A 23,390-nucleotide genomic window follows, 5' to 3' on the forward strand; every position below is an offset into this window, starting at 1 on the left:
GGGGTGGCCATACAAGTGATTCAAGGTGTGGTCAGAGAACCCTTTTGGAGGGAGGTGGAATAGGGCTGACCCGCGCAAGTAAATTAATCGAATCAGTGAGGTGGTGGGTCCATCGAAAGAGCATTAGAGATAGGAGGGTAGCCATAGGGGTATAGACACATTTTGGCTATTGAGATCGGACCTGGAAGGTCACCAATAGGTTAAGGGCAAACACAGAGCTGGGGGAAATGCGCGTTGTGCAACAGGATGTGGTGGAGGGAGAAACAATCTTTACAACTCCTGGCTTTTAAACGTGTACAGAATTTCGAAAATGGTTAAATGGTTATCGAATTTTTGTTGACGGGGGGGGGGGTTACCCCCCCAAACCACACCCATTTTTACCCATTTCCCACCCCCCCTAAAAATTTCGTTCACCATTTTCGTAATTCTGTACTCTTTTAAAAGCCAGGTGTTGTAATTCCTGACGATGAAAGCAAGTTATACCAACAATCTTTGCGCCAGCAGAATATACCAGACTCTGGTTTGTCCAAAGCAACTAGACGGCTGAGGAGATCCATGGCTGAGGGAGCAGGAGGGTTAGTAATCAGTAGGAAGTGGGGGTGCACAATGACTGAAGCAAAGTTCAATAGCATGCGCAACATTATAAGTTACTCACCGTAGTGACTAATGTACTCTTAGTCCATAGTACTTTCCTCCATACTGTATGGGCGTCCCTTGTGAGGGACAGGAGACAAACCTTTTTCACCAGAAAAATCCTCTTCCCGCATTTAGAGGTGCGTGGAGGTGTGGCCCTGGGAGCATCCGCAGCCCCGACTCTGCCCTCCGGCACCACACCCCAAAGACGCATCGACAATAGATTTATCAATGCCTAATGAAACCAGCATCATTAGAGGGGGGGGACACGGGATGGTGGGACATATGGAGGAAAGGGGACTATGGACTAAGTGTACGTTAGTCACTACAGTGAGTAACTTCTAATTATTCTTACGTCCCGTCCCCTTTCCTCCATACTGCATGGACGATTGCAACTGAATGAAACCCCAGGGTGGAGAGGCAACCCTCCTTAAGCAAACAGGTTCCGGAGAACTGCCTGTCCGAAAGCCTCATCCGACCTGGAGCCAGCATCCAAACAGTAATGCTTGCAGAAAGCCGATGGAGTGGACCATGTGGCCGCCCTGCTTAGGACCGGCCAGGGGACATGGCGCTGAAATGCGATGGCCGTTGCCTGGCCCTGACCGCATGAACATGCATGTTTGCTGGAAGGGGTCTATGCTGGCCATCGTATGCTTCCTTGATGGCCGAGACCATCCAGCAGGAAATTAAGGCTTTGGAGGTTCGATAGCCTGGTCTGGAGCCCCCAAAATGAATAGGGCGTCCGACTTGCAGATGCCCTTGGTCATGGCAAGGTAGAATTTCAGGGCACACCTGACATCTAAACAGTGCAGAACTCCGAGGTTCGCCCTTCAGGTCAGCAAAGAATGTGTGAAGGACGAGCTCCTCGTTAAAGTGAAAGGCTGATGGCACTTATGGTAGAAATGCCGGATGGGTCCGCAGAACCATCTTATCCTTGTGAAAGGTAGTGTACAGCTCTGAGGCGACAGGGCCTGGATCTCGCTGATCCTGCGCGCTAATGTGAGGCCGACTAGCAGGGCCATCCTGATGGTGACCAGCCTGTCGTCTGCGGAAGCCATAGGCTCAAACGGTTTGTGCGCCCAAGACTAGGTTCAAATCCCAAACGAGGTGTGGCTTCCCGATTGGCCGGGTTTGCTAGACTTTACCCGGCCAAATGTCTGACGATTGGGTTGGAGGAGGAGAAGACCCCTTCCTCAGAGTTCCTGTATGCCCCAATGGTCGAGAGGTATGTGCAGCAGGTGTCCACCTGCACGCCAAAGGCAGCGAGGTGCGCAGAGAATGACAGCACGTCGTCCAATGAACAAGCCAGTGGGTTGATATCCTTGGAATGATCCCAGTGTCAGAACCTGGTCCATTTACTTTTATACTGGGCTCTGGGAGCCTTGCTCCCTGTAGGATTTCTAGATTGGCTTTGGAAAGGTTGAGGTGGCTGAGCGTCACCTGCTCAGGAGCCACGCTGTGAGGGCCAGCTTCTGAGGGGCGGTGTGGATGACCTTGCTCCCCTGCTGAGTCAGAAGACGACCCGGGCACGTCAGGAGGTGGGTAGGAGGGACCTCCCAGAAGCTGAGCAGCTCTGAGAACCATGGCCTGGCTGGCCACCACGGAGCCATCAGAATGACGTTGAGCTGGTGAGACTCCCTTAACTTGCAGAGTACCCTGAATCAGTGGAGTGGGAAGATCTATGCTGCCATACTGTTCCACTGGATCCATAAGGCATCGCCCAGGGAGCCTAGGTCCTTCCCCTGCCAGGCGAATTGGGAGCACTTCTTGTTGTGTCTGGTGGCAAAGAGATCCACCTGGGGGAAGCCCAATCTGGAAGATCTCATGTACAACTAGGTCGTTCAGCTGCCACTCTTATTTGTCTGCTCCCAACCTGCTGAGCCTATCCAATTCCAGGTTGGATTCCCCCAGAAAGTGGACTGCCATGAGGAAAATCTCCAAAGCCCATTCCCACATGTTGATCGCCAGTCTGCACAGGGAAGGGGACCTGGACCTCCCCCTTGCTTGTTGATGTAATACATACAGGTAGAGGTATCCACCTGGATGAGGACAACCTTTACCCCACCCTTCCCCACCCTTCCCCACCCTTCCCCACCCTTCCCCACCCTTCCCCACGTGGGAGGAAGGCTCTAAACAGATGGCGTTCAGTTCCAGCCAGTTGATGGATTCTTGTTCCTGACGGGTCCACATGCTGTGGACCGAGAGATCCTCAAGGGAGGAATCTGTGTTAGTCACCTGTGGGACAGGGGGGCCTGAAGGGCTTGCCTGTCCGCAGGTTGCAGTCCCTGGACCACCATGTGATATCCGGGTGGAGAGAAATGGGGATCTGATCATTTCTGCCCGAGATCCCCTCTCCTGGTTCCACAGTGCTGCGAAGTGGAGTTGAATCCTCATTATGAGGATTGTGTGGGGGCGGCTAACAGTACCGCTGCAAAAAGGCCCAGGAGGTGCTGGTACCACCAAGCCGAAGTAGCACCTCGGCTCAGAAAGTGGGATTTAGCCCTGCTGATGGCAGAGATCTTCTCCTCCGAGGGGAATACCCTCTCAGAGCATGTGTCCCAGATGAGGCCCAGGAAGGTCAAAGACTGCGTGGGTTGCAGCTGTGACTTGAGATTGAGCGAGAAGCCCAGGTTGTGTAGCGTGTTCAGTGCCTGGGATGAGTGGTGAACAGCTTCTTGCGATGTAGCCCTGACGAGCAAGTCTAGGTAGGGGTAAATATTGAGGCCCGGAGGAGGGCTGCCACAGCATTCCTGAGCCAGGTAAAGACCCTGGGGGCCGAGTTGATGCCAAAAAGGAGGACCTTGTACTGAAAATGGCAGCCCATGATTCTGAACCAGAGGAAATAACGATGTGTTGCCAAATCGGGATTTGCAAATAAGCGTCCTTCAGATCCAGGGAGCACATCCAATCTCCCTTGCACAATGTCTCCGCAATAAAGGCTGGCGTAACCATCTTGAATCTCTGAAGAGGTAAGTAGAGGTTGGGGGGTGGAAAGGCCCAGTACAACTCTCAGGCCAACCTGGTTCTTTCTGAATGGCGAAGATCCTGGAGTAAAAGCCCGAGCCTCGCTGGGAGGCTGGGACTTACTCCACGGTCTGGCTCAGGACGAGCGACCGAATCTCCGCCAAAAGAGTTGCTGTCCCAACTTGAGGGAGGAGACTACTGACGGGTTCCAGCGGTCCACACTGTTCTGTCGCCAAAAGTGTGCGGGAGCCACGTGGACCCGGAGGGGTGTGTCAAGACTTCATACCCTCGGAGGCAGAGGACAGGGACGGCGACTGGAAAAAGCCCTTCATCCACCCCACCGACCCTTTTTGGTGCTTGCACCGACTAAGGGTCGGGGAGCGTTCTGGCTGCCTGGTCCTCCGTTCCTGGAAGCCGCGTAAGCTTCCAGAAGAGACTCTTATCCGAGCGTTGCTGAGACTCGGAGTATGCTTTGGGCGTGGTCTTTGTCAGTATGGATAAAGACTTGGCCGTCTGAGAGCTGCTGTTCTTTTTGTCCAGATTCTCATCCATGCTTGAGTGAAAGAGGTCACTGCCCTTGAAGGGCAAATCTAGAATGCATTCCTGGACATCTGGGTTGTACTTGGTTGGCCTGAGCCAGGCCATCCTCCTCAGGTCCGTGGCAATACAGATGGCACGTCCAGAGGCATAAATGTGTGCTAGGGTGGACTCCATGATATCCTGAGCCACAAGCTTGGCTTCGGCTAGCCCCACCTTAAAATGCGATTGGCTGTGGGCGGGGAGTTCCGGGAGGAAGTCAGCAATTTCCCACCATAATCTCTGGTTGGTGGCTGCCAGCATGGCGTCTGCGTTAGCCTGTCGCAGATGCAAGGAAGAATTGGAATACAGCTTTTTACCGTATGCCTCAAAGGTTCTCCTCCTTGCCCAACAGCGCTGTAGATGACGAGGACGACCAAGGCTTGGAGTACAGTGATGCCGCAGCAATCATGGAGGAGTGTGGCTGAGGGTGGGAGGAGAGCAAGAGTGTGGCGGTTGACTGGCTGGACAGAGTGGGGTTTGAGCCAACCCTTCCTGGCGAGGGACACCACGTCAGTCTGTAGTGGAATCCCCGTTCTGGCAGAAGGGTGCCTTGTGAGTACTTCAGCGAGGACGCCCTCTGCTCTACCTGCGGCTGGGGTAGGCCCAGGTATTCCGCCAGGCCCGAGAGACGTTAGTGGAAGGCCTTGGCCGACGAAGGTGCATCAGGATCCTCTTCCTCATCAGTATCCAGATGGTCTGGGGGATCCTGTGGAGGCGGAGTATCCAGAGCCAGATGCTGGGGCACTGGTACCACGGCCAGAGGCTGAGGAAGAGTAGGCGGCTGGTATGGCACCGCCTGCAGAGTCGGCTGGGGAGCCTGAGGAGACTGCTGCACCGGGGCCAGAGGCGTCGGCGGAGGAGTCTGGTGCCACTAGCATAGCGGGAAGGACTTCCCTGACTGCGTCCTTGATGAAAGCTCCCATCTGGGGAGTCTTCACGAGGCCGAGGAACCTCTCAAAGATCTGGTCCTCGCTGGCCGAAGGAGGCAGAGGGGGAGGGCTCGGACGGAGTAGCCAGAGGCAGCTGGGGCCGCTGCCGACCCTGTGCATACGGACGAAAAGGGAAAAAGCCTTGCGTATAGGGTAGGCCGTAGGCCACATACCTGGTTGATGCCAGTCCCACCTTGACTCGTTCTTCGCCGAAGTGATGCAGAGGTGTCGAACGGTGTCCTTTTCTGGCACGTCGGCCATTTTGTTGAGCTGCCTACCACGTGGCTGCAATGTGCTGCTCGGCTCGCTGGGGCCGGCTTCTGCCAAGTCATGTGTGAGGTGCGCGACATGCCCTGCTCCTCGGGCACAGGCCCGGTAGGTATACCAACCTCAACCTAAGGGTCAGAGCTGCGTTCAGGCGCCCCCTCAAACGTACTGCCGGTAAGAGGACGGAGCCCCTCGGCCATGATGCTGGTACAAGGGCGAAGCCACTCAGGCGCAAGCCCAGTAATGGATCCTAGCAGCCCCTCGACACTAGCACCGGGAGGGTCAGAAGACCCCCTCAGCCCAGAGGCCGGTAGCTGTGACATCATCACTGCGTGTGTCAGTATAAGGACCGGACTGGTCCCTGCCGTGCAAGAGAGTCCCTGGGAAGGAGTCTCCCTTGCGGGGTGCAGATGAAAATAGAGGCCCTACCTAAGGCCTGGATCGATGCTTCACGAAGTTCTTGAGATCCTCAGGAGACGCGGAAAGAGCTCCCTCCACCTGGGTAGTCTGTTCTTCAGCGCTTTCGAGGATAGCGAGCAGCACGCCGAACAGGCTTGCCAACCGTGGTCTGGGCCAAGGCAACGTAGGCAGAGTGCGTGGGGGTCTGAAGTCGGGAAGAGCCCGTTGCAGGATGGGCACCTGCTGAACCCTGTTGCGGTCGGGTTAACAGGAGGGCGAGCCCAGCCTGATTTGCATATGGTTTTTCCCCTTCTGTAATGGCTTGGCAGGCTGAAAAACGATGGTCTGGAGGGTTGCCCAGAGCTTTGCCCGTGGTTATGATTAACACAAAACCTTCCAGCCATCACCTTTCTGTTTTGCTAGAGCCCAGCACAGTGACAGGACTATGGGCTAACAAAAGCTGAAAACAGGGAGGGGTCCTGCCTGTAAGAAATTCTATTCAATTGCAACTCGTTTAAGTGCAGGTTTAGTCAAATGTATATGGCATGCAGATAGTCTACTATTTAGCTACCATGTCATGCGTTGCTGTGTACAATACAACTGGACACTCAGTATAGTTAAGGTGGGCCAGTTTTTCTTATTGCTGACACTAATTTTTTTGTTTATGGTTGAAAGAGAAAGAAAGAAGAGATACTCTTCTCCACTCTTGAGTGCCAAAGACCTGTGTGGGAGTGCTAGGCAAGTATTTTCTTCTTTCAAAGAATTGCAAACCAGAAGTAAAATCGGGCTGATACTTTTATTAAGCCAACTATATCCTGCCTAGCAAAGACCAATATGCGTTAACTTTCATTCCACTCCTAAAAATAGAATTTGTTACATAATGCTTAAAAGTAAAGTATTGCTTTTGTAAAACATTGCATTGTCTGCATGGTTTATAGTAAAGTGAAGTTAACCCACTATCATAGTGTCGCCTATATTTCATTTTGTTGGGGGATCATAGTGACAAGTGAACACTTTTGAAAATGTGCATCATCATATGCCAAAAACTTTTGATTGTAAATCTAGTTCTGTGACCTGCTGGTTGCATGAGATGCCATACTCTGTTACATTCTATCATCACCCTGTGCTACCCTGAAGTGAGATGGCCGCAACTACAATATTGCAGCTGGTTTCACTGCCAACTAGCCAACCACGTTGCATCGTCTCTTTCACCCTTACATAATGGACACAAAGCTAACTAGAAAGTAGTGATCAAATAGTAAACCACACAGGTGAATAGATTGTATAAATTGAACAATGCCAGTGTGCGTGGTCATTCTCTCAATCTTGCTTTGATGCAGTGTAGTGCTAAAAAGGCACATGCTAGGTTAGAGGAACTAGGCATGTGTCGGCTGCCCCTCAAATTTACAGAATTTTGAGGTTTCTTTGTTTAGCAGGTGCAGTTTAAATTTCAAAAAAGGTCCAAAAAAAAAAAAAAAAAAAGAAAAAAAGCGTCCATCTAGAACAGAAGCAAAGTGAACAAAAGTTGAGAAATGATTAGTCCTTCCAAGCAGCGATTGCTAAGAAATTAGTGCATACACTTGTTGCGAGGACTCACTGCTGTATGGGCTACTTGCAGTAGGTATGGTTGTCTGTTATATAGTTGGTGACAACCCCATTTCGACACTAGAGATTCCCATTCTTCATTAGTTTGCTCTGTTTTCATTTTTATACTGTACCCCTCTGTCTTTTTTGGAAGGGATATAAAGGAAAAAGAACAAGCTCAAACTGCGATGTTACTGGTTTTCACTAGGTTAGATTGATCTGAAGCCGACCGGTTTCTGTGGAGTATTGTAGATAGACCACCTTCTTCAAGGCTATGCGGAAGGCGCCAGGCTGCGTGCCTTAGTGATTGTGTGCAGCATAGTCTGCAATGGTTGTTCAGCACTCTCCATGTTTATGTGCAGCTTGGTTATTTCTGGAGTGGGTTGTTGCAGGGTACCCGGTAAACGTGGCAACCTGTTACATTCGCTCTAGTCTCAGGTGTGTAAAATAATTTGCAAGGCCTGCCTCATCTAATGGTACACAAAACTGCTGTATGGGTGCTCATTTTATTTCTTGGGAACAAAACTTCTGGTGACAAAAATATTACATCATTGCTAATCAAATGGGTTTGCTTATAAAGAATATTTTCATTAGCAAACTGATTATCAATTTTGGAAAACTAATTTATGCCGGATGTATCCAATGAGGTGTAATCATTCCTCAAAAACGGGAATGAAAAAGGGAACACGAAGCTTTGTCACAGGCAGCCCTACAGATAAGCAGTATCGGCTACCTTTACTCTGTAAAAATTAGCAAATTCTCCCAAGAAAATAAAAACAAACAAAGGTAGACCGCTGCTTTCACAGACAGCTGCTGCGTGGTTATGTTTGGACCAGTAGTGCATGTCATACCAAAAAGGAAGAAACTTATTACTACCTGATCGGAAAAGTAAACATATCTTAATGTGCATGATTAACTAGGTGCAAAGAAATATTACAAAAACATTTCTGGTTTCCAGTTCAAACATTTTTACTCGTTTAGAAAAATACTCCGAATTGGGCTTATATTTTTACTCCCTAAATTCACAACTTTTCATCGTGTGTAAAATACTGCCACTACCAAATCTTATCTGGAGCACTGGACACAGGAAAACAGATTACAGGATGAAAGAAACCACGCCAAGTGTTGTAGTCTTATACAAAACACAATACATGTTACAGGAGCACTTTGTTAGCTACAGGTGGCTCAAACAATTCATCAAAATCACCTCAGCTCCTGCAACAATGAGGCTCACCCACATGGTTGAAAAAGTCTGCCAAGAAAATCTAATGCTAAAGTGAATCCACTCACCAAGTTTAGTCATGCGCTAACCAAAATCCCCTTGCAGCTCCCCCCACGAATATGGTTCATTCCAACCCACAATCTACATTTTGGTGGCAAAATGCGAGCAAAAGACAAAGCAGCATTTCTTCGAGCAATATACCCAATACAGTTTCTGTAGACAAATCTAGTTTCCTGCACACTTGATACTCTGAGCCAGTCACGCAGTATAGTTTAAAATGAACGGGGTAGGAGAATAGTGCCTCAATGTCTACTTTGGACAGTTTTATTTATTTTCTATGCAGACTATAAAGGAAGATCACTTGGGATATTATGTAAAGAGGACAGTATGCCAATTGAGCTTCATTTGGTTCTCACATTTAGCCTTAACACCAACACATGTAGTGGGTCTATATTTAAAATGTATAGATAGTTGGGTGCCAAGTATGTCCGAATCCATTGGAAATCCAACTGGGAAACAAAATTGAAAAGGTTTACCTTAAATGATAGATGGAAGTGAACGAATATTAGCTTCCTTCATCTTGAGAAACCGTATCTTACATAATTTACCCTCTGCTTGTTTTTAAACCTTCTGATGCGCAGGCTTTATACATCACACCTTAAAGTAGGTCATGTACCCCCGAGGACGAGCCAGTAATGTAAAGGTTGTTTAAACATGTTGGGCTGGGTTGCTTTGGGATTTTGTATACCATTACAATGTGTACATTAACTGTGCCACTGTCGGGGGGCGTGGCTTGGAAGCCATGTGAAAAGACGTGTCTGTACGGGGGCTCCCGCGGATCCGTACATTATCCGACTGAAAACCGTGCAAGGACCGATGCGATTCGGTGGAGATGGTGATGACTGCGTGCATGAAGTTCGGCTGCATGTGTGGATACATTTTTACACGGGTCCGCGCTGCGAATGGGTAATTAAGAGCCGAGTGAAGAGTTGGAGGCAAGACCTCAACGGATGAGAAAATGGCTGCCGCCGCTTGACGGGGGGGACAAAGGAGTGGGCATAGTGCCTCCCTGCCTCGGACCGGAGCGTGGCCAGAAGGACGCTCCTGCCGGGAGACATGTCGAATAAGCTTCTGAGAGCGAAGAATAAACAGCCCACGCTCGACGAATACGCCAAGACGCCGCCCGGACGGAGCCAGGAGCAAGGAGAAGGCTCAGGCCAAGGAGATGGCAGTCGGGGGTGCGAACAAAGAGGTCCTCGCTGCGATCGCGGACCTGAAAGCGACGTGGGAGACCAAGCGCCAACTCGCTGTGGCCGAACTGAAAACCGCGATGGAACTACAGGTTGGGGCGGTGCAGGAGGACGTGAACCTCCTAAGGCAGGACGTGCGGGCCCTGGCAGAGCGCACGGAGACTTTGGAAAAGGAAACGGGCCCTACTGCGGCGGACTGCGCCGCGCACAAGCGTGATCTCCATGCCCTGGTGCAACGTGTGGGCAACTTGGAGAGTAGGGCGGAGGAGGCGGAAGGACGTGCCCGAAGAAACAACGTCCGCATTGTGGGCTTGCCAGAGGGGGCTGAGGGCCAAAGTCCCACAGAGTTTATTGAAAACTTGTTGCTGCAGGAGATCACGGGGGCGCCCTGTCGCAGGGGTTTGCGGTGGAGAGGGCGCAAAGGGTCTTGACTAGGAAGCCACCGCCGGGAAACCCGCCCAGGCCTGTGATCGCCAAGATCCTCAATTACCGGGACCGGGAAAGGATCCTTGAACACTTTCGCAAGGGGGGCACTATACGAAGAGGAGAGGCGACCATAACTGCTTACCCCGATTACACCCTGCAGGTACAGCGCAGTCGCATGAACTTTGGAGCGGTTAAGAGGCGATTGCGGGCAGCTGGGTACAAATACATGTTACTCTACCCGGCCAAACTGAAGGTTTTCTTTAGGAGCAAGATGCTGTTTTTTGACACTCCGGAAGATGCCATGGAGTGGCTAGACGCGCAAAACTGTTCTCAGGAGCCAGATGACCGGACGGCTGATGGAACGGGACGAGATAAGTGACGCTGCGGGCCCGGTTGGGCTATGAACATTGGGACTGGAATATAGTCTGAATTTGTTTTGGAACGTGTACGCGTTAGGAGTTGGGAACATGGTCTGTGTGCACGGATACGGATGTGAGGGAGAGGAGCCTCCAGGGGCTGTTCTTTGTACCCCAGTTTGAGTTTAGGTTAGTCACTGTGTGTGGGGTGACACCCTGTCGGGTTCTCTGCTTGGGCTTCCAGAGAGAACCGAACACGGGGATGCCTGAGATCCAGGGATGGAGCTGGGCAGTTGGTTGGGTTAGGGGTGTGGGGTGTGTTAGTTTTTATATGAGCCTGGGGGTGAAACTGGGAATGGGTGTCTGCGAGGTGGGGGGGGGAGGCGGGATGCCCTGGGAGGGAGGTGGGAGCTACTGATAGACCATGGGGGACCTTAAGCCCTCTAACGTTCCACGTTAGTATCCTAACAGCTACCTAAAGCGAAACAAGGTCATGTTGTACCTGAAAAGGCAAAAGATAGATGTGGCCTTGTTACAGGAGACGCATCTAACACGGGAGAAAATGGAACTGGTGGGGAGGAAGTGGAAAGAGACAGTGGCGGGATCTACATATTCCGCTTATGCTAGAGGGGTGCTGGTTTGGGTGGCACCACATGTCCCGTTTAAGCTACTTGGGGAGGTTGTGGAGTCTGATGGGAGGCTGGTCATGGTAAGGGGGCTTGTGGAAAACAAAGTAGTGTGTATTATAAACACTTATGATCCCAACCAGGACACGGCGACATACTTTAGGACGCTGTGCACGAGACTTAGTGACGGGATGGGAGGTACAGTGATTTGGGGTGGGGACTTTAATTGTGTACTGAACCCCAGGGAGGATAGGTCGGATGACAAGATAGATAGGCCCAGCCCAGCGGCTAGAGTATTGCAGACGTTGTTGGTAGACTTTGGCCTGGTAGATGTGTGGAGAGCGAGTCACCCTGGCGTGAGGCAATACTCGCATTATTCGGCCCCGCATCAGCTGCACACGAGGCTAGATTACTTTTTTGTCACTCCGGACGTTGCCGCGGAGTGGGACCAGATAGACTACAGGGCGAGAGTCCTTTCGGACCACTCGCCCCTGGTCATGCGATGGCAGCTTTATCCCCCACGAGCGCGCATACCAACATGGCGCCTTAGGGCGGAAGCGCTCATGGACCCAGTCTTCAGAGAGGATATGAGGGAGGAGATAACTGCTTACTTTGAGGTGAATACAGGGAGTGTTAAGTCGGCTGGTACTTTATGGGAGGCCTTTAAGGTTGTAATGCGGGGGGTCGCCATTGCGAAGTCCAAGGGGTTGATGGGGGGAGTCCTGGCTGATCTGCATAAGGCCGAGATCGAGTTGGAAAGAGAGCTGGAAGCGGGTGGGATCGATACGGAGGCGGTCACTACCCTGCAGCAGAGGTGTGCGGAACACTGGGACAGGCTCTATAATCTGAATTACAGAAAGTATATTGAGAGATTACACGTGGGGGGGGGGGGAACAAAACGGGCAGGCTTTTAGCTTGGCTGTATAAGAGCGAGACCCCGAGATCCCCGATCGGTGATCACTGAGGGCGAGGAGGTGGACACCCAGGACGGGGTGAATGGAGCATTCGCAGAATATTATCAGGCATTATACGAGGATCGTGAAGGGGAGCCGGGAGGAGATAGATGAAGTACTCGAAGACATAGGCCTGCCCAGGATAAGTGACGAAGAGCGAGAGGAGTTGGATGCTCCAATCACTCTGGAAGAGCTGAAGGAGATTGTGAGGCAGTTACCCACTTGCAAGGCCCCACGGGCGGATGGGTTCCCCAGTGAATTTTATAAAGCGTATGGAGATGAGGTGCTCCCGCCCATGCTGGAGATGCTTAATGAAGCGTTCGAGGTGGGGCGGCTGCCGGAATCACTTAGGGAGGCGATCATAATACCGCTCCCCAAACCCAATAAACCGGGACACGGTTGTGGCTCCTACCGGCCCCTGTCGATGCTGAACCAAGACAGCAAGATCCTAACAGCTGTCCTGGCGGCCAGAATGCGGAGGGTGATCGGCAAGTTGATCCATCCTGATCAGACGGGCTACGTCCCGAACAGGAATATCACTCACAATCATAGACGCCTTCACAGGGTGATTGAATGGGGATGTAGTGATGACAGCGAAATGGCGATAGTGGCGTTGGACGCAGTCAAAGCGTTCGACTGTTCGATGGCCGTGGTTGCTGGCGGCTCTGGGACGGTTTGGACTGGGACCAGGCTACATTAGGTGGGCCGAGATGTTATATAGTGCGCCTCTGGCCAGGGTCCGCACGGGCGCAGTGGTGTCAGACAGATGGCAGTTGGGCAGAGGTACTAGGCAGGGGTGTCCTTGGTCCCCAATGTTGTATATATTGGCCCTCGAACCCTTAGCGATATACCTTCGGCAGCAGTATGACCCGGTGGGCATTGAGGTGGGAGGGGAGTGTCATCTTATATCCCTGTATGCAGACGATATGCTGCTATACCTGAAATATCCGGAAGAGAATTTGCAGTATGTCTTGGAGGTAATGGAGAGGTACGCCTGGCTGTCCGGCATAGCAGTTAACCCCCAGAAATCTACACTATTTCCGCTGGGCGGTTATGTGGGGACACCCGTGGAGAGGTTGCCAGTGCTGCGGATACCGTGGGCGACGAGCTCCTTCCGGTACCTGGGTATTGACGTGTATCACACGACCGAGGAGGAACATAAGCGTAATACCGAATTAGCTGTGGGGAAGATTGAGAAGTGCATGAGGTTCTGGGAAAGATTGCCTTTAGCGATGATGGGCCGGGGAGCTATGCTCAAGATGGTGGTGCTGCCCAGGCTTTTGCATTACTTTAATAACATCCCTTATATGATACCTAGGAAGTTTTTTGTGAGGTTACATAGTGTATGTAGGGATTTCCTATGGCACGGCACGCGCAATAGTCTCGCATTGTGGAAACTGCAGAACTCTCACGAGAAAGGTGGCGTGAAACTGCCGAACTTTGAGGCTTATTATGTGGCTGCGCAACTGCAATATGTGGCCAGGTGGCTCTCGGATGACAAGCCCCCTGAACACAGGCTGCTGGGGAGGGACTGTTCCCCCTTTTATTTGCGAGAGGTGATCTGGGTGACCAATGCATGTATGAGGGAACGTCCTAGGATGCTAGTCCTGGGTAGGAACATGTGGCGGCGAGCCTGCCGGATGATGGGCGACCCCTTGCCGTGTGTGCCGCAGTTAACTCTGGTCGCCCTGGCGAAGGAAGACGGGCAGCTATGAGCAATCCTTCGGACATACTGGGAGTCAGTGGGGTTGGTCACCATGGGGGACATCTGGCAGGATGGGGCCCTAATGGAGTTCGAAGAACTAGAGGCGGTGTCGGGGCTGCACAGGGGTCAATACGTGACATATCATAGGGTGGTGCGGGAGGTCCGGAGTACGTGGCCTGAAACTACCTTGGCCGATGAACCGGATGCTACGTTGGAGATAATATACGACACATCGGAGGGTGGGCATGAGGTCTCCAGGTTGTACGAGATGTTAATGACAAAGGTTGGGAAGGATCTGGGGCACCTGAGACTGGAATGGGAAGCGGAGATGGGGGCCCCGATGGCGGATGGGTTGTGGGAACGCGCCTTGGTGTACCACAAAAAGGTATCGAGGAACGCCAGGTTTAAGCAGATACAGCTCTATATTACGCACAGTGCATATAGGACCCCCTGAGAATATCCAGATTTCGGGATACTGGGCGCCAGGCGTGCCCCAAGTGTAACGAAGAGAATGCGGACATGATACACATGTTCTGGGCGTGCCCAGTGATTGCAGGCTACTGGGGTGAAGTGGCGCAGAGGCTGGCAGGGAGGGGTATTACACTCAAGGTGGATTCAGCCTGGGCCTGTCTGTTGGGGGGGTATCCCAGAGCGCGTAAGCTCCGATATGTCGAGAAGCTTAATGATCTGGCTTATGTGCTTGCTAAACGTAGGATCGCCATGGGGTGGAAGAAATGTCATAAGCCGCGAGTGGAGGTCTGGTGGCGAGATCTCCAAAAAATGGGCTGATGCCGAGACAGCGGCGTGGCGGGATGCCAGTAGGGCAGGGGAGGAGGAAGAAACGGGCTCCCTCACGGCATGGAAGTTATTGATAGCTGAGCTGTTCGGAACGGGGTCGGCCTCGGCTGGATCTGAGGGCCATGAGGCCCCACCGCACGGAGCGGATACTGATGGCAGACACTACACAGGCTCATAGGGGGGAGGGACGGGGATTGCAGTGCTTCTTTTTTTGTTGTTTGGTGTGTTCTATTTATGTTCTGTTGTATTGCTGTTTGTTTTACATAAAATACAAAATATATTTTAAAAAAAAACTGCCACTGTCACTAGGTTTATACTACTGTTTTCTATCATGTGTTGCAGAGCTGGTGTGTTGGGGATAGGTTGAACAACTGTCCAGGTGTATGTAGTGAATAAAAACACACACACACAGTGTTGTCAACATTGTTTCATATGCACTACACTGGCATAGTGTTCGGTATACAAATTAAAGATTGTGATTTTACCAGCCACAATTACAGAGTGGTACATTTCATCACGGGCAAAACATTTTTTTACCTCCCCCCCCCACACACACCATGATTTTCTACCCTTATAACGCCACCCCAAACCCATCCCGACCCATTTTAACCCCTTACCCCACGTTCCTTTATATATTTAATCTTTTCAGTGTTATTGTCTGCTCTATGTACCACTCAGTTTGCAATAAAATGACTGGACACCGTAATTAAAACGGCACCAAAACTCACGTCTGTAGGTCCGATGTATGATCAATCAGCATTTTGATCTAATCAATCACTGGTCTCCAACAACAAGATATTATGCAAATCCTATAAAATGAAAAAGGCCCTTGGCATGGCCATCACCTGACTGGGTGTGCCATTCGCTGTTTAATTGAGGGACAGTGCATATGTTCAATTGTATTGGTTTTAAGCCTGCATTAGACAACATCAGTCCATTCTGAACTATCGATGTGTTGCACCATTATACCCACAGGTTCAAAGCTTAAGGCAGCCATAGAAAAGGATGGAATACAGAGAGGCCTCCTTGTGAAAAATAAGGTACTGCCTCATTTTCTTCATGCAAGATCATAGCTTGATTCCCAAATTAATAAGATGACATTTTAATAGTGGCCACCCCCAAAGACCTTTCATAACCATACAGCCATCATGTAGTGCATGTGCACGATAGTTTCCCTTCCCAAATCCCAGAGAAATACATTGTGCTCCAGACTTCGAGATGGATCATCTTTCAGCTTGTTTGCAAAGTTCAATTCGCCTAGATTCTAAGAAGGATAAAGCACAACCTTCTACAATTCCTCTAGAAGAGAGCTGGTGAGACAATAGACTCAAACATTCCTGGCGGGTATAGGGAGGATTGATTACATTGTTCTCATGAAACAAAACACCATTAGCATTGAAATCAATCTGCAATCAGAGAATTGATCTTTGGCAAATGGTAGCATGCCATCAACGTACAGGGCCATGACATGTTCAATAGCAAAGGATGGCTATTTCTCTACAAGCAAAAGAGTATTGAAAGGCATTAGCCAAAGGTTCAATTAGCCAAGTGGAAACAGGGAACTCGCCATCAATGTGCCCTTTATAACTGTAAGTCACAAATCGCCTGCAAGTATGGTAGCTCTTCGTTCCTTTCAAAGACGGCAGGCAATGCACAAAAATTCAGGATAAATGTTCATAGACCAATACATTAGTCAATTCCCATCTCCGAGAACCGAAAGTCTCCAGATGAGATGGCCAACACCTCTTACTCAGACTTTACAACCACATGCATTACCTGCCTGAGATTTAGTGGGTGGGGGTGTGGGGGGGAGGGTGTATTACACCCTGGGACAAAACCAGTCTGGTCCTTTGGCACCAGAGGTTATCACAAACGAATGAAACTTCAAGGAAAGCATTGCTTAGTTTTTAATATTCGATTAAAAAAAAAAAATACACAAAGTCAAGGTCTATAGGATAGACAATTAAGAAGATTTACCTGGTAGCTTCTTCGAACAGGTTTCGTTTTCCAAGCTCCTCAGAACAAAACCTGTCCCCGTATAGGGTGTAGTAAGTGCAATGAAGACCTGCAGATCCTACAGAGCAGCAGCAATTGCTCAACTCGCTGGGCTATTTTACCAGCTTGACTTAAAACTACAGCTTTGGTTTAGTGATCTCTGAGAAACTTGGATCCTGTTTATCTGCAGCTGGTTTACACCAGATTACGTAGTTACTTTTACCAGATTACATAGTTAATTTCTTTAGGTGTGGCCCACCATGACTACACTCCGTCTATGCCGAGGGAAAATAAAACCTTGTCCTAGTACTTTGTGGCTGGTCAGACAAACACAAGCAATTCTGATCCATTTCAAAGCAAGGTTTTAAACACAAAGATTAAGCTCCTAGCTATCCCTAAGCTAAAGGGGGTTTCCCTACCCAACAGAAACCAGTCAGTCGCTGGAGAGTTCAAAAAGGAAAAAACGGTCCTCTGTCCAACTCTATTTGGTTTTAGGGATGGGAAGTGGTTAAGGAACAGGAGAATACTCCCTTCTCAGCACAGCCACTTCAATATTTATTCTTTAGGTAGTACTTGGCAGCAACCACCGTCAGTTCATAAATGTATTAAATGTGGCATTTATAATGCGCCTGTACACAAGTGTTTCTAGGCGTGACAAGAGGGGGGTGGGGACCAAGGTAGGACAAAAAAACAATCTTGCTAGGCCTTGTGTCAGTGCGGGGAAGGGGGGGGGGGTGGGGGAGGTGCAGTTAACTCACAAGTGCAGCCAGCGAGTGGTTCGTAAGTGCAGAGAGAAGGGACTGTAGGGTTGCAGATACAGACCCTTAAGTGCCGAGGAGCCAGGAGGCAGTGCGAGGGCAACTGGACATGCAGGAGTCTGGGCCAGAGTTCAGAGGGTGACCAGGTGAAAAGTGCGTGTAGCAGTCGGGTGCATCAGCAAGTGAGAGGAAGAGGGGAAAGCAGAAGAGGAAAGGAAGGTGGTTCTGCTCATGTTTGAGAGAGGCAGTTTCAGAGGAAGGCCCCAGCCGAGGCGCTAGATCTCCCCCCAACTCTGCTTGGAGAAGCGTCGGATCCTCAGAGAGTTGGAGGAGGATGAGCAGAGAGCTCGAGAAGGAAAATGTTTTGGAAGAGAAAGTTGGCGGTAAAGCAGCCCCAGGAAGCCTGGTGGATGATGCAGAGGGTCTTGAAGTTGATCCTTGCAGCCACGGGGAGCCAGTGAAGAGATTTCAGAGCTAGAGAGAAGATCCCTGGGCTTGAGGCCAAGGACAAGTCTCGCAGTCCTGTTCTGGATAAGTTATTACGGTCAAAGAGTAGAGGCAGAATATTTAGAAAGCGGCTGTTGCAAGGCCAGGTAGTGGCTGAAGAGCCAGGGAGAGAGGTTAGATTCTTATAACAGGGGCAAAAAATATCCAGAGTATAAAAGGAAGGAAAGGGGGGGTGGAACAAAAGGAGGGAGGAAAAAAGGGGGCTAAAGGGGGCAGAAAGGGGGGGTTGGAAGTCCTCAAGTCGGAGAATAAGTTGAGCGGTAGAGGCAAGGAGCGAGGAGGTGTCAGCCCACTCAGTAAGAAGGCGACCTGTAGATAGTGACCACAGTGAGAGAAGCCAGGAGAGATCGAGAGCCTGTAGACCAGGCATTCAAAAGGAGGAGTAATGCTGCATTGGAATGATAGAAGCAAGGATCCACTCTAGGAAAATCAAGGCTACACCCCACCAGGACAATTGGTTCTGGTTTTCAGAGAGGATCTTGTAGCCATCAGGGTCTCAAAACCCATGACAGAGCAGGCCGTGAACCATGTCTCTGTGGGACAGAGTACATCCAAATCAAAATCTTAGAGGAGATGACAGATCTCAGGAGTTAGATGTGGAGCAGGTTGCACATTTGAAGGACTTCCGGGGAGGGGGGGTACAGGCCAGAGGCACACTCTCGTAAAGTGTTGATGTGCCCGAGGATTGGCAGAAGGAGAAGAGAGAGGGAGAAGACAGTGCCAGAAGTGTGGCAGAGGGAGGCAATAGGGTGGCCAGAGAAGCAGCAGGGGCGTGCCGAAGAGGTGACAGGAAGGAGGTGACAGAAGCCAAAGTGGTAAGAAGGGATAGCAGAAGAGGAACAGAAGTTGATAAGGCGTGGGAAACAGTCCCTGGACCAAGACAATGCCATTGAAGTATTTATTTTATCGTTTGCTTGTTCGGCGCTTATACAATAAGAAAATACTGTTTCAAAGCACCCAAAGTAGATATTAATGATGGTCTTAGAGGAGTGGAAGGGGGCAGGAGGGCCTCCCACTAGGTGCCACCATTAATGGGCGAAGAGGAAGGAGAGAAAACAGCCCATGGGGGGGGGTGCATAGGCCTGGAGAGGGAACAGTAAGTCGGTAAGGGTCTGTCTGGAGTAAGCACTGGTAAAGGTAGGAGCCATAGGGAGGCCTGGTTTGGAGACCAGGAAGTCCCTTTTGAGCTGCTTCCTGCCAGATTTCATGAAAGTGCTAGGATAGTCCATAGAAAAGCAGTAAAGATAGGCGAGCGAGCATCATAGGGATTGCTGCGATGAAAGAGGGAAGGTTGCGCAAACTGTGGCTAGCAACACAATATCAAGAACCGTAGAGAGCAAACACAAAGTCAATACAGTCAACAAGGCACAGAACAAAACAGGAAACTAGAAGAATGCAGGCAAAGCAAAGTAATGCCAGAAAACCAGTGGAGCATGACAGTGTCAGAATAGTACACAATAGATTGAAGAGGGAAGGGCTGAGCTGCGAGGGGAAGGAGAAACGCAGGAGGATGGGGGGGTTGGCGGGGATGGCACAGGGTGTGGGGACCTACGATGTGAGGGAGCACACGCGGCCAAGTTGTGGGTTAAGTATTTGAGCACACCCAGATTCGACTTACTGCAGCAGGTCAACGGCTGCAGGCTAGGTGCTACCACTGCCGACACCGGCAGACCCCACTGGAGCGGTCCTAAGCCTCTGGTCCTTGGCCGAGGGGGCTGCCACAGCAGGGAGTGCCTTGTGTGGCCGATTTAAAGGGCCCGCCAACCAATGGGAGCGCGGTGGGAGAGGAAGGGCCAACAAACAAGGAAGCAACCGGGACAAAGGAAGGGCTGAGTGGGTACACGCGCTGAGGCGCGAGAATAAAACGTTTACAAAATGGCACAACTTACTGTGCCACGGAGCACCCGCCCTCTCTCCAGCACCAAGTTGGTGTTGTCCGATGATGGTGGAGATGGCCTGTGGAGGGAGAAAACGCATGTTGGTGCATGCTTACCTGCTGTCTGAGCAGGTGTTTGGGCCCTGGGTCCTCTGGGTCCAAACAGGAATTGCCCTTTTCTTAGTCTATCCTTAACTTTGGATGCCCAAGCGGGAGATGCCCCGGATCAAAGAGTAACAGCAGAAAGGACGAGTCAGGGCTAAGAAGGTGGGTGGTGCTTAGGTCAGGTGACCTAGATCCACTTGCACCCGCTCCTCATCTGCAAAGGAAGAGAGGCTGGAGGGCTGCTTAAGAAGGGGAAAAAGAGCAGCAACCAGGAAGGCACCAACAGTTTAAAGGGACAGCGGGGAAACCCGGGATGTAAGGGTTTCTTCAGCTTTTCTGATGTGTCGGATAGAGCTTTTCCCTTCCTATGCTCCTCTCCCAGTCTTGACAAGTATTGTTCTTCACCCTCTTAATATCCAGCAGTTACAATAATTCTTCTCAGTTATAGTCTTCTCTCTTCACCGTTTCTGGGTCTAGAACTATTGCGTTAGTAACAATTAACTCTCGTTTCACTCAGACGAATATAATTAAATGTATTATGTCTGACATCCCTCGTGGGTTTCCCCTCTGTCCTAGCTAGTTACATCCTTTCATTGGGGTTAGCGTCACCGGGCCGGAGGTAATCTCTCTTCGCTCCTTCTCGTCCTCTCCCTAGGACAGAAATGGGAACACTGCCGCCCTTTCAGTTTTGTTTTCTCTATTCTGAAAATCTTCGAAATCTTGTGAGCCGCGCTTTTTGGGGCCCTGATGAAGACAGAGGTCCTGTGAAAATGTTGACCTCCAAGTTGGCCTAAATCAAGTGATCCTTCCACGGAAACACTGTTTTCTAAGAATTGATTTACCCGATTGGTGAATATATTCACCATGGGCCTTGGCATGGTTTGTTTTTAAGATCTGGCCTCGAGCCACCGCCAGACAAGATTCATCACGGTCACCTTTGTTACAATGTGATTGTTTAAATGGGTTTGCTTTTATGCAGGTATGACAGAGGTATGTGGTCTGTATGCAAGAATAGGATTTTGTAAGGAAACATTTACATCACCATGGTGTGTTTTTCCCCGTGGATTATTGTTTGTGTTTTTCTAGCAAAATATATTTTGCTCAATCATTTTTTGCAAGAAATTCAATTCATTTGATTTGTTGCAGCTCCATTATTGATGTAATTAAAATGTTTTACATGGGTCCTTTATCGATTTCCTTGCTCCTCCAGCACTCATACAATTCTGATTTTAGAACTTCCAGTGAGGCCTGGCAGCTTAGGCTCACTTTTCAAGAATCTTGGTTCCACCGCGGGGTCCTGCATTTGTGCAGAGTTTTGACGGAAATCTCAAAAAATCAAGGATCTTTGTTCCATTCCTGGAGACGGAGACCTTTTGTAATTAATGTCTAACGATACATGCCGTGCTAGCTCACAGATTTTCTCCAGCAGATGATTCTTACAGAAGATCATAATTTCAATGGACTAATTAGTCAAGCCAAGCAAGGAGCACTGCTCCACAATCCACCCACATATTGGCTGAAACTATCCCACTTTGTTCATTTATCCAATTTGGAGCTCGTGACCAGTCATTGGAGCAAAAGGTTGGCAATGGCCCCTTTGGCTTTACAGTTCAGTGTCCTGGACCTACGTGATAACCAGCTATGGCACCTGCTCTTGATGCCGATCTAACTATTCAGGTGTTAAATTATTGCAAATGGAAATGTATATGGCAGATTAAAGACTCAATTTAGTTGCAGATCTCAAGGATCAGAATGAGAATCATTGTGCTTGGATCCCAGATTGTGGTTTACTTGCCCTACTTGGTCACACGCCCTATGCGCTTCTAATTTTATTTGTAGCCCGTCCACCCCTAAAAAAGGGACTGCTACATTTAAGGGTTGCCACCCTTTCCACAGATTAAAATAACTTTGTCCAAGATAGACCATGGACGAAACCAAGATCAGTCATTGTGTGCTTTACAAGGGTCTGCAACCTTTGCTTACAGATGGACTGCTCCTTTTTGGGGCGGGAGCATGCCCGATTTGCATAAGGTCCCTTCTGTAATAGCTTGGAAGGCAGAAAACCTCTGGCGGGTTGCCCAGAGCTGGGCCGGTGGTTATGATGGATTCAAAACCTTCCAGCCATTACCTTCTGCTCCAGATGTCCGACTACTACTCCATCTGCTTTAGCCATTATAGTCAACTGAGAGGGATCACATGGTGGCTTCATGGGATGCTTGGACACCGCGTTCGACGAATACCCACCTGTGTCGTTGGTGCCATTAGAGACATTCTCCAGTGACAGCGGTCACTACAAGGGATTTTCCCACACTGTGCTGCAACCCAAAATATACAATGTGTAGTACATTTGTGCCATCAAAATCAGCAACAAAATAAAATACAACTGAACTTTTATGAAGGTTTCAATTTTTCAGTGACTTGAGGGGGGGGGTGGGAACAGCCAAGGTGCCAAACACCATGTACAATTCAAAAGGTATCTTCCACGCAGGGGCCATTGTTCACATGGCCTCCCCAGACCCAGTGTCTCCAGGAAGGCTCCCGTGAAGTAGGCTGCTCCCCTGCTATCCATATAAGACCACGCCATATACACGTCACTCATTCACACACACTTTTTGAATTCTTTATAAACCCCTTGATATTTATCATGAGAACATCTGTGAGCCCTGTAAGTCAACTCGTGATCATGCTACCTGTTCTCCTGCTACCAACTACCCTGCTTGCTGAATCTAACTGTTTGTTGGTCAAGGTAAGGGCAGGTCACCTAATCAGCTCTTCTTGATCTCTAAATATTTCAAACCAATGTACCCAGTAGTGTAATGTTCATTCATCCTTTTGCCATTACCAGTGACCTCCGTTTAATTTGTTCTCGATATATAGCAATTGTCATCAATGTCAATTGGGCTAGAATTGCATCATGCGGACCGGTCTATAAACAGGTTTCCTTTTGATGCATGATAGTACATTCAAGGGACGAGTAACATGTTACGATTTCCGTCACAATATATCAATTGTGTATAAAAGTTATCCTAGAATACAGTCGGCTACACTACGCAGGTTTTGCTTCAGTGACTAAAACAAACATTGTTATTTATAGGGCGCCCAAGACCTTTAGGTAGCTGGGCGCACAGCATAACAAGATTACTTATAGCTTGGTTAAATTTACATAGATAAGTATTTGCAGGTGCATATAAAGTTACAGTTTACACAGTTGCAGGTATATATAAGTGCATAGGTAGTAATCGTTAGTGCATGATTGCTGATTGAAAAAAGAAAGAGGAGAGAGCGAGCAAATGTGGCTATGGTTTATTGGTCTTTGTGCCGTAGCCAGTTACGGGTGTTGCGCCTGAAGCGGTTATAGGATTGGTCTCTTAACTCGACTGGTAACGCATTCCAATGCTGAGCTGCTTTTACTAGGAAGCTATTTCCGCCTGTTTTTTGTAAACGGAATCTGGGAATTT

General features: G+C 49.6%; 1 protein-coding gene across 1 annotated transcript in view; it reads right to left on the bottom strand.

Annotated features, from left to right (window-relative positions):
• Positions 1–23,390, bottom strand: part of PRKAA1 (protein kinase AMP-activated catalytic subunit alpha 1) — a 576,963-nt gene that overhangs the window by 448,468 nt on the left and 105,105 nt on the right. The window lies entirely within an intron of this gene.

The sequence above is a fragment of the Ambystoma mexicanum genome, chromosome 6p (genome assembly GCF_040938575.1).
Source record: "Ambystoma mexicanum isolate Mex_15411 chromosome 6p, UKY_AmexF1_1, whole genome shotgun sequence".
Lineage (NCBI taxonomy): Eukaryota > Metazoa > Chordata > Amphibia > Caudata > Ambystomatidae > Ambystoma > Ambystoma mexicanum.